Below are 10,793 nucleotides of genomic sequence, written 5' to 3'. Positions count from 1 at the left end.
AAAATAGTGTCAGTTTGGAGGGGATGGACGATTGAGGGGCTGTAGAATTAGTTTTCAGCCAAATTACTGGCCTGATCCTGCTTGAGCTGAGGGGTATAAAGTACACGCTACTACTGGTGAGAAGTAAGTAGTTTGTAGTCCAAGGAATGCAAATATTATAAAAACCCTCTCAGCAGAACATGAAAGGTGGTAGGTCACACTAGCATTTGCAGATAGTTGTGTGTGTGTGTGTGTTTGATTTTAATGCTATCACTTTCACCTGAATATTCATGCAGCTGTACACTAATGCTCCCAGCTTCCTGCTATTTCTGCACTCTCATTTCCAAGCTTCCAGCTCACAGTCAGCTGGTGAACGCTAAATAAACCTTCAGACTGCCCAGGCCTCTCAGGGTTATTGCTCAGCTGTTTCAGCTGCAGCTGCCAGTGAGGTGTAAGTCCCAAGAACACGGGAGGTTTTTCATTTACAGAGCAGGTGTGACATGCAGTAAAGATGACGAAAAAGCTGACTATTTATACAGAAAACTAAGCAAACAGCTTCTTTTGTGCTCCGTACCTATGCATATGCTTTTGTAAACAGTGGAGAAATGTCATTTGAAAGGGTTTTGCCAGCACGTGCTTTCAATTCGCCTGGTGAGACTAGCAGTCTGACATGAAAATTTCCTCCAGTGGAAAAATCAGCTAACCTTTTTTTGACACATCTAGGTTTATGGCTTGAACACAGTGGAGGTTTTTGTTAAATATTGCTGCATGTAATGGAGACTTCACAAAAAGAGGGTGTTTTTTGCTGTCTTGAGTTATAAATTCAGTATGATCCAAGCTTATAATTGTAAAGTTTCATGATAGCCTGTTGTTCAGAGAACAGCCACAACAAAATATATGACAATAAATTTAATGTAATTGTCTCTTAAATTATTCTCTGTTTACCAGTAGCCTTCTTGGATTTCAACTAAAAATCAGTCAAATGCATATAATAAACTAACACACACAGTGTGTAGTAGCTCAGCAGCACTTATGAGCATTTAACCCCTGAGCTTCACATAGCATTATGATGCTAACTGTCCTATTTTGATGGTAACTATTCCTACCCCAAAATTGAGGTGTGTTGATGATAAATACTCCATGGCCTTCTTGTAGCAAAGGGCCCAAAACTGAACACAGTGTTTGAGGTGTGTTCTCACCAGTGCCACTTGAAAGGGGACAATCACCTCCCTAGCCCTGCTGGCCACACTATTTCTGATAGTGTGGCCAGGATGCCGTTGGCCTTCTTGGCCACCTGAGCACGCTGCCAGCTCATATTCAGCCAGCTATTGAGCAATACCACCAGGTCCCTTTCCACCAAGCAGCTTTCCAGTCACCTTTCCCCCTGCCTGTAGCACTGCTTGGGGTGGTTGTGCCCCGTGTGTGGGACCCAGCACTTGCCCTTGCTGAACCTCATGCAATTGGCCTCAGCCCATCAGCCCAACCTAGCCGGATCCCTCTGCAAAGTCTTCCTACCCTCAAGCAGATCAACACTGCTACCCAACTTCGTGTCATCGGCAAACAAGAGGGTGCACTATGTTCAGTCAAACTGGCCAGTGATATTGTGCCTCCTCAGCTGAGCTTGAATCTGAAATTATTTGGATGACCATGATTCCATGCTCATGGCAAAATTGCAGCCATGCTCTCAGGGGTTACCATCAGGATAGTTAGAATAACCAGAAACTTTTCTTTCTTCCATGCCAAGTGTGGTCTCTACTATACTCTACTTACAGGTGGTCAGGTGGCAGCATCTTAGCAAGCAGATTTTAAGCAGGAATTCAAGGCAGTTTTATGTTAGTGAAGCCTTTCCTAAGTATGTGTGTATAATAGAAAAAGCAGAAAAATATTTCAGGTATCCACTACTGAAGTGGCATATGCTTAGCATAAATCACTTTATCCTTTTTCCAACAAAGCGCGGTATTTGTTACGAAAAAACTTACCTCCCATGGAAGACCCAAACACCTTTCCAACAGTGTAGCTGTTGGTGGAAAGGGTAACCACCATTTGAGTTGGATATTTGTTTACAACTCTGTCAAAACAGTTGGAAAGAATTAGCTTCTTGAAGAGAGTGCCCTAGAAATTATTGCCCGCCAAATACATGTCATGCTGACTAGGCTTGCTAGCTGCCAGCCTCTGAACTCAGTCTAGACAGCTTTTTCCCCCCAGCTTTTTTTCTTTTAGTCCATTGTGTGTAGAGCCTGTGCCAATATATTTTTATTATGTGTGCGACCTGCTTGCTTTGCCAACTTCTGCATTTAGTTCATTTGGCTACCACTTAAAAACTCATTATGCTCTTATAGTTGAAAAGATATCTTTTTTCCAGACTTTATATAACAAACAACAAGCTCGTGTCAAGATGCACGATGATGTAAGAAGTGCATCCTATTCTGAAAGGGTGATATTCTGTATTGAACTTCATAACAATTATTTATTAGTCTTCAGCAATGCAAGTAGGCTGGACTTTACAATAAAGGCCTCTTCAGCTGCTGCTCTCACTTAATGATATTGATTAGGTAATTTTCCACTGAGTAGGCATGCTAGCAGTACTTAGCAGGAGATTAAAGGAAAATCATTCAAATGTGCTGTCAAGTACAAAATTAAAAACCAGCTCTTCACACTATCTCTGGATAACTAGATAAGGGTTCCTTCCAAGAAGAAAAGATAATGAGTAACTCAGTTATAACTTTAGATACTGGACCTGGCACGCAGGGCAAAATGCAGCTATGAATCTTTCCAGCCCTTTCTTCTTGCTAACTTGACAGTATGCATGCGGCCACATGCTGGAGCAGGAGCACAGTGAGAAAAAAGTCAGCTTGTACTAAGACCTTTTTCCACTACGGATGTAATAAACCATGAACCTTCACTCATGGATGAATCATGTGAGAAATAAGTGCTTTGTGACACTGGTTTATGATATGAGTGTGAAAATACACCTGTTTATGTTTTCCCGTAAAACAGTTCTAAGTGAAGCAACTAACATGCATGAAAACAACAAAACAAAACAAAACAAAACAAAAAAAAAAAAAAAAAAAAAAAAGAAAGAAAACACCTACATTAATTTAGTCAGAAATGGACAGACTTCTAAACATTCTTTCTGGTCAATGGTAATTACAATTTGGAAGATGGCTGTCGATCTGAAAGATTTTTAAATTCTTGACCGTGGGAACACATCTTCCAGGCTTTTCTACCAAGTCCCCTGACTTTCCAAGTCCCTCTGGTTCTGTAACCAGTCCTTGACCATCACAGTAACACCTCCCATGAAAGCAATCTGTGGTTTGTGGTCTAATTGAACTAATGAAAACAAGAGTGTTGGGTTGGGATTTGGATTAAAGAAATGAGAGTGTTCAGAGCTGGCTATTCAGAAGTCACATATTTGGTTATTCCTTCCCTCTGCCTATTGTCCATTCTCTACCTCCATTTTCCTTCTTGAGCTGCCTGATGTAACACATACAAAAGTAAACTTTTCAACAGATATGTGAAGACAAAGAAGATCTTGTAAAACAACACAGTATCAAAGGAATGCCTGATGAGCAATGCTGAAAATAATATTCAAGGAGATTTGCTGCCACTACTTTTTCCTTCTAGCTCTTCCTGTAATTGTACTCCATGCAAAGTGAAGGAAAAAAATAAAAATAAAAATAAAAATAAAAATTGCAAACTACCAGAATATTCTGAGGCAGTATCTCTGCCCTACACCTTGTTGCTTCCCCAAGAGCCATTGCCACAGATGGGTGAGATGGGCCAAAAACATCGGCAGTTGATTCCTTTGGCTTCTATGCAAGCTGAGAGTGCTGCTCACCTCAGCTGTATACATCAGGGAAAACTCAATATATGGCAATCAAAGATTATTGAAGCATAATGTATGCATCCTGTGATGTTTTTGTTGTTGTTTTGTTTTGTTTTGTTTTGTTTTGTTTTGCTTTTTGTTTTGTTTGTGCTCCCTCAGGCAGCAGAGTGACCTGTAACAATGAGTGCTGTATTACAATTTCCAATCTACTGAAATCTGACACTTTTTTAAAGTTGTGACAGCCCTAAATATTAAAGTTGGATCATGTCTGGATCATGTCTGTCATAGCAAATACACTTCAGGAGAAGGTAGACTGTAAGCTAAGTGCAATATTATTTTTTTCTTCTGCAAAGGCAGAAGAAAATCGTACACACTGGCACACTTTATTGGCTTTCCTCCATGTTTTTAATAGTGAAATTAGTGACTAGGCACCAACACCAAACAGAAATTACCTCTTTCATCTCTTGCTTTTTGTATTTACCAGTCTTCTTTATTCATTAACTTCTGTTTCGTGAATTAGCAAACACTGAGCTGTAACGAACAGATCCACCATATCATGGGTCTGTTTGATTGTTTACAATAAGCTCTTTAAGCTAATTCTAGAAATTCCATTTATGCGTCTCAACTTGTGAAAAAAATGTGGTTCTTTTTGTGCTAGTGTAACGTATAACAACCATACAGTGAACTACCTAGTGTCCTACAGTATTTTTAATTTTTAACATAGCATTGTAGTGTTAACATTTTCATGACTTTAAATAAGATCAATGCAAAATGTTCACAGAAATGACACAATATATTTGATTTTGTTTTTAATTTACTTGACTGTGGCATTAGATATTAAAGATCGATGTTATTAGCAAAGCTATAGGTTAGCTTTTCACCATTTTTATATTCTTAAACAGCATAATTCACAACAATTAATTGTTTAATTAACAATCTTTATTACACTGTTGCCTGATCTTGTTTTCTAGTCCCTTCACCAGCTTCATTGCTCTTCTCTGACTCTGTTCCAGCAACTTAATATCCTTCTTGTAGAGAGGGACCCAAAACACTTCCAACTCCCTGGACTGCTTTCTAATAAAAACTTGTTACGATACACCTCAAGAACTTCAATGGATGAGTGACTTGTGTAACAGCTATGCTGGTCTAGCCACTACATTACTATTGCATGGTGTCCTGGACCATCCAAAAACAGTGTTTGGAAGCCTGAACTTGGACAGTTATGAGTGGTACACGATTTTTCCTACTCCATAGCCAGCCCTCTTCTGGCTCTGCTTGGGGGAGACAGCTCCCAGTTGCACTTCCATTGCCCTCAGGCACAGCCCTTCCCTTGACTGGGAAAATGTTAAATCTCCAGTAATTTCACCACCTCTAGCAGTTGTTATTTCTCCTGGTGTCACCGCCACTGAAAGCTATGTGCCACTGCTGATGGATAAGGGGATGCACTTCCATTGGGTGCTCATCCCACACTGATCTAACAGAGGCTATGGGAGACCCAAAAGAAGAGACCTATTTTTCCTCAGGTTGAACCAGACAAAGAAATTTCCTAAGTGAATAAGCTCATGCACTGGTTAGCCAACACAGCCTAATGACAGGAGACTACAGCATTCTTACCAGTACTGTCAGGATTAAAAGTGTACAGTGCTGCAAAAGTTTTGGCGTCATTGCAGAGTAATGAGGATGTGCAATCTGAGCAAATGAAAGGCAGATCTTTTATGAGTTGAAGTAAAGTCCTGATGTTTCCTCCAACATATTTGTCCTCATAACTGTCATCAGTCTAGAAGAAATTTTGGCAGCCTTGTTAAGGAAGTAGCCAGAAAACCTATCACAGTAATAAGTAGATAGCATCAGCCTGGATTCTCTAATCTATTTATAATCAAGAATTGTCCGAAGTACAAAAGTCTCTTTATTGTGAGGGTCTTTGTTTGGATTCCCAGGGCACACCCTCTCTGCTTTGCCTTGCATGCAATCATATTAACACATACAATAATGCAATTTAAGCGTGACTTGCTGAGGTGGGTGGGCGCACATTGCCTCAGAGGTCCGAGCAAACTGTGGCTTCTGGCTCAGGGCCTCCTGGCAGCAGCACAAATGACGACGCCGGAGAAGAAGTTCTGTGCGAGTTGCTGCCAAGCTGCTACTCTCAGTATAAGTTTCCTGATGTAAAAATAAATAAATAAATAAATAAATAAAGTCACTGATTTTATTACCGAAATCTAATTGGCCTGGTGAGAGCACATTTCAAAGGATACAAATGAACAAAACAAAAGAAAATGTCCGTTCAGATTCAGACCTCTGCTGCAGAGTCAGTAGTTCTTGCTCTCCTTAATCACATGCAACCAGCCAATTTCTCTGCTGGGGATAGTTAATGAGAAAAGGAAGTTGCTAACCTAGGATTTTATTGGCAACAACATGCGTCATGCGCTGCGCCACAGGAATGCTGGGCTTTTCAAATAACCCACACCACTTGTCTTTCCTCCACCTCCCTAGCACTTGCAATGAGCAAATCCTCACAAGACATTTGTGGCTGGCAGCTGCAGTTATTATTTACTGTACCCCATGCAGGTGTGAGTGGCTCGTGTCTTACCTGAGATTAAAAACAAGTATAAAGAAATTATGTTTGCCTGATTTCTATGTGTTTCATCAGACAGTTGCTCAAATCACTCCAGCCACATGCACATTTCCAGTTTGCCACCCTTAAGCCTTCAAATGAGGCAGGCCTTTGACAGTGGTCCAACCTGCCAGCAGTTGGACCACTGTTTTCAGCAGGACTGAAGACCACGAGCACTGCCTCCCTGCTGCTACCTCTCTCCCTGGCCACCTGCTCCTGCCTCCTGTCACCACCCGTACGCCTGTGAAGTAGTTCCCATCCACCTCCTGATTTGCTCGTGGTAATTTTGTACACAGCTCCCAGAGCACAAAGGTCCCAGAGCAAAAAGCACTCTCTTGCCCAGCTGAAAGGGATTAGATCAGCTGGGTAAGCAGTTTGGTAGAGGAAGGAGTGTTGAGGGTAAATCTTCCAGGCATGGAGGTAGAAGATAACTGCTATGAGTATCAAATTTCTTTTTGGAAACACTTATCTATATTTAAGAGTGAACTTGAATCCAATCATCATACTCATATTCATCTGCTTGGTCATAAAATACAACAGTGACAACCGGATTTTGTGAGATTCCCCAGCCTGGCTCTGAGGAAACCTACTGAATCAAGCACCAAGAGGTTGCAGGACAGAGGCTGGTTAAAGGCCAGAGGGTTGGGCTAGTTCCAGAGAAAATCACCAGGAAAATCACCAGGACTGGGCAGCAGCCTAACCAAGATTTTATTCAGACCCTAATTCAATGCACAAGCCTAAATCCTGCTTCATAATGGCCTGGCCAAAATCTGTCTTAATATCAAAACCTCTGTGCTTTTACCTTGTAGTAAAATGCAAAAGGACAACTGCAGAGAAACAATTTCCATGTGGGGTAATTTTCTTTGTGGGGGCCTTTGTGATGCTGTTTTGGATTTAGGAGAAAAAATAATGCTGATAACACATGGATGGGTCAGTTGTTGCAGAGCAGTGCTCACACTGAGCCAAGGACTTTTCAGCTTCTCACACTGCCCTGCCAGCGAGGAGGCTGGGGGTGCACCAGGAGGGGACACAGCCAGGACAGCTGGCACAGGCTGGACAGAGGGATGTCCCGTACTGTGTGGTGTCATGGTCAGCAGAAAAAGCTGGGGTAAAGAAGGAGGAAGGGGGGACGTTCCGAGTGATGGTGTTTGTCTACTCGAGAAAATGTTCCTTGTGCTGAGCCCTGCTTTGCTGGGAGTGGCTGAACACCTGCCTACAGATTGGAAGCAGCGAATGGATTCCTTGCTTTGCTTCATTTGTGTGCACAGCTCATGCTTCACCTAGTGAACTGCCTTTGTCCCAAACCCTGCATTTTCACACTTTTACCTTCCTGATTCTCTCCCCCATCCCACCTGGGGACAGTGAGTGAGCGGCTGGGTGGTGCTCAGCCGCCTGCCAGGGCCAAACCACGACATCCCAGAAGCCTTGTAGAGCAGGACAGACCTCCCTCGGTTAGACAGGCCCCACCATGACGCAAACACAGGCTGCCGTTCCCCAGAGGACACACTGCACTAGGCCGCCACATGCCTGCTTAATCTGGCTCATGGCCTTCAGCTGCCTCTGACCCCTGGCATCTGGCTCTGCGGATGGAAAGCTTGGAGGAAATGGGTGGTGGCTGTGCTTGCATGCTCGTTGGAGGCAAAACAGATGCTTTACTCCCTCCACCCACGACGCTGGCTTCCTGAGGCTTGCAACCTCACCTCCCTGTCCCTCCAAGGCCCGCCGAGTATCTCCTTGCGAGGGGCAGCTCTCCAGCAGCTCTGAACCTCAGCTCTGAACTGAGTGCCCACATACCTGCTCTTACCAAAACAAGGAGCAGCCCATGCCCGACCAGTCCCACAGGTGCATCTACACGCTTAGGTGAGGCTATATATTACACATGAAATACAGGTTTGATGTGTGGCTGTGCTCACTGTACTGGTCCCATCTCTGTGGGAAGAGAGCAAAGATTAACACCTCCAGTCCTAATTAATGAAACAGCCTGTTAGAGACACACACAGCTACAGATTCTCCGCTCCCAGCTGGGGTAACTATGCAGAAATGAGACAGAAATGGTGCTAAACCAGTATAATGAGAAGAGAATAATTATTTTCTGCTCTGCTCTGCTGGTTTACTGAACCACAAGCAAAGGTCAACTAATCTCACCTCAACTGGGGAATGAGAAGCTGCAGAATGATGATCAGGTAAATAACTAAAACAAACACAAGGTCATGAAGATGCTGCAGAAAATATACTTTAAGGTATTTAGAGGAAAAATAAATGGTTTTAACTTGGGTCATAGCCACTGTAATTCTATGTCAGAACTCATTTTGATTTTGCTCTCTTGTAAGGAAAAAATAAAAGGCCATGATTTCCTGGTGTTTTAACACGACTCCAAAAGGTTTTCTTAGTAGTGTAAATACATAATTCCAAATACTTGTTTTCTGGTTAGCTGAGGACCACTGTAAGACAAAGAAATCACATAATTTTTGCAGACCCCTCAGACTTTAAAATGCTAATCTTATCCCAGATTCACAAACCCACAAAGAAACCACCTAACACCAAAGAATGACAAACTTCTCACTTACAGTAAGAGGCAAATCTGTGGCCTGAAGAGTTGCACAAACTATGCTTCATATTTACCATTTCCTGTCGGAACAATGCAACATGGAGTAATAAACCACCAGCAAGGATAGCCTTTTCATGAACTTTCAGTATTTATTGTTCAGATATAAGAAGACAATGAGCAGCCAGAAAAGTAAATGATACAAGCAACATGCAAACTAGAGTACTAAGACAAATACTGTCTAGCATAAAGCTAAAAATATACAGATGTAGCTAGATATGAAATGTATGGATTAAAACAACAGACCAAGGGACAAACAAGGGACCATTTTTTAGTTAAAAAAAATAAATAAAAATAAAAACAAGAAAGCTTATTCCGTTCGCAGATCCTTTCCTTTCCTTTGTTGTTTTTTGTTGTTTTTAATCATAATAGGCAATTTTGACAGCCTGGCCTACTGCCAGATTCACACTCCAACCAGTGAATTCTAGCAGATTTGAAGGTTTTGATATTGTTCTGTAGTGAATATGTGTCTGTGCTTTATCTGCCGCAATCACAGCCTTATGTGTTAACTAAAATTCCTTCTGGCTCCTTTGCCTGTTCTCCTTTCATTCTCCGGTAATTCTCTCATCCTTTTGTTCCTTTATACTGTAAAACCATGCCCTTTCAATCTGTTCTGTTTTGTGCACTCTTCCCCATCTCCCATTTGCAAGTCTGACATTATCTTCCTCGGTGCTCCCAGTGTAATATCCAGCATCTAAAAGCCTGGTACTGGATCCTCTTTCTCCTCTTCAACACTGCCCGTGTCTTTCACCATGGCTTTACCAGCTTCTTTGCTGATGGTTTTGAATTTCCCATTCTCACTTTCAAGGCCTCTCCTTTTTCTACAGCCAACAACTGGTTGCTGCCTTTCTAAAGGTTTCCCAGCACATCTCTGGTGCTTGTCAGACTTTGCAGGATGCCACTTTGGCATTAAATTGGCAGGGGAAAAAAATCAAAACAGCTTAAAATATCAAGAGTAAGAAATTAGCAGGGTCACAGAAGCAGTATGGTTACAAATGCCATGGAACAGCAATGACTGACTACATTATTGCTATATTTTCTACCGTGTGCTCCTTCCCTCATTTTTTCCTTATCACCCTAAGTCTCTGTCTCCTTTGCTCTCAGTCCTTGTTACTACATACCTTCAGCTAAGATCACCACACTGGTGTTTTTTTGTTTGTTTTGTTTTGTTTTCAAGCAACAAATATATAATACCAATAACAAAACCTGGGAGGATATCTCGAGTTGGATAGGACCCATAAGGATCATCGAATCCAACTCCTGGCACCCCACAGGTCTACCCAAAATTTTAGACCATGTGACTAAGTGCACAGTCCAATCACTTAAATTCTGAGGCCTGGTGCAGTGACTACTTCACTGGGGAGCCTGTTCCAGTGTGTGACCACCCTCTTGGTGAAGAACCTCCTCCTGATGTCCAGCCTAAACCTCCCCTGCCTCAGCTTGATGCCATTGCCGCAGGTCCTATCACTGGTGATTAAGGAGAATAGGTCGATAGATTGACTTGTAATATTTTGAGAAACATTACTTTAACCCTACTCTACTGCTTTTTCTGCCTTAAACCTCTACCATAAATTAGGTGCCGTCATGGTCAAATTGATGTATGTATTTACTCCTTATGGGACAAACAGGAATCCCCTATTTACACTTAAAAAGCAGTACCTCAAATCTGTAATTGTGAACATGTACAGTCTTATGTGAATACAGGCACATATGAGCTAGAAAAAGGTTTATATCCTTGAGTTTATGAGTCTCCTGCATACTTCTGGTGCTAA

This window comes from Oxyura jamaicensis, chromosome Z, assembly GCF_011077185.1.
Source record: "Oxyura jamaicensis isolate SHBP4307 breed ruddy duck chromosome Z, BPBGC_Ojam_1.0, whole genome shotgun sequence".
Lineage (NCBI taxonomy): Eukaryota > Metazoa > Chordata > Aves > Anseriformes > Anatidae > Oxyura > Oxyura jamaicensis.
Note: the sequence above shows the minus strand (reverse complement) of the source record.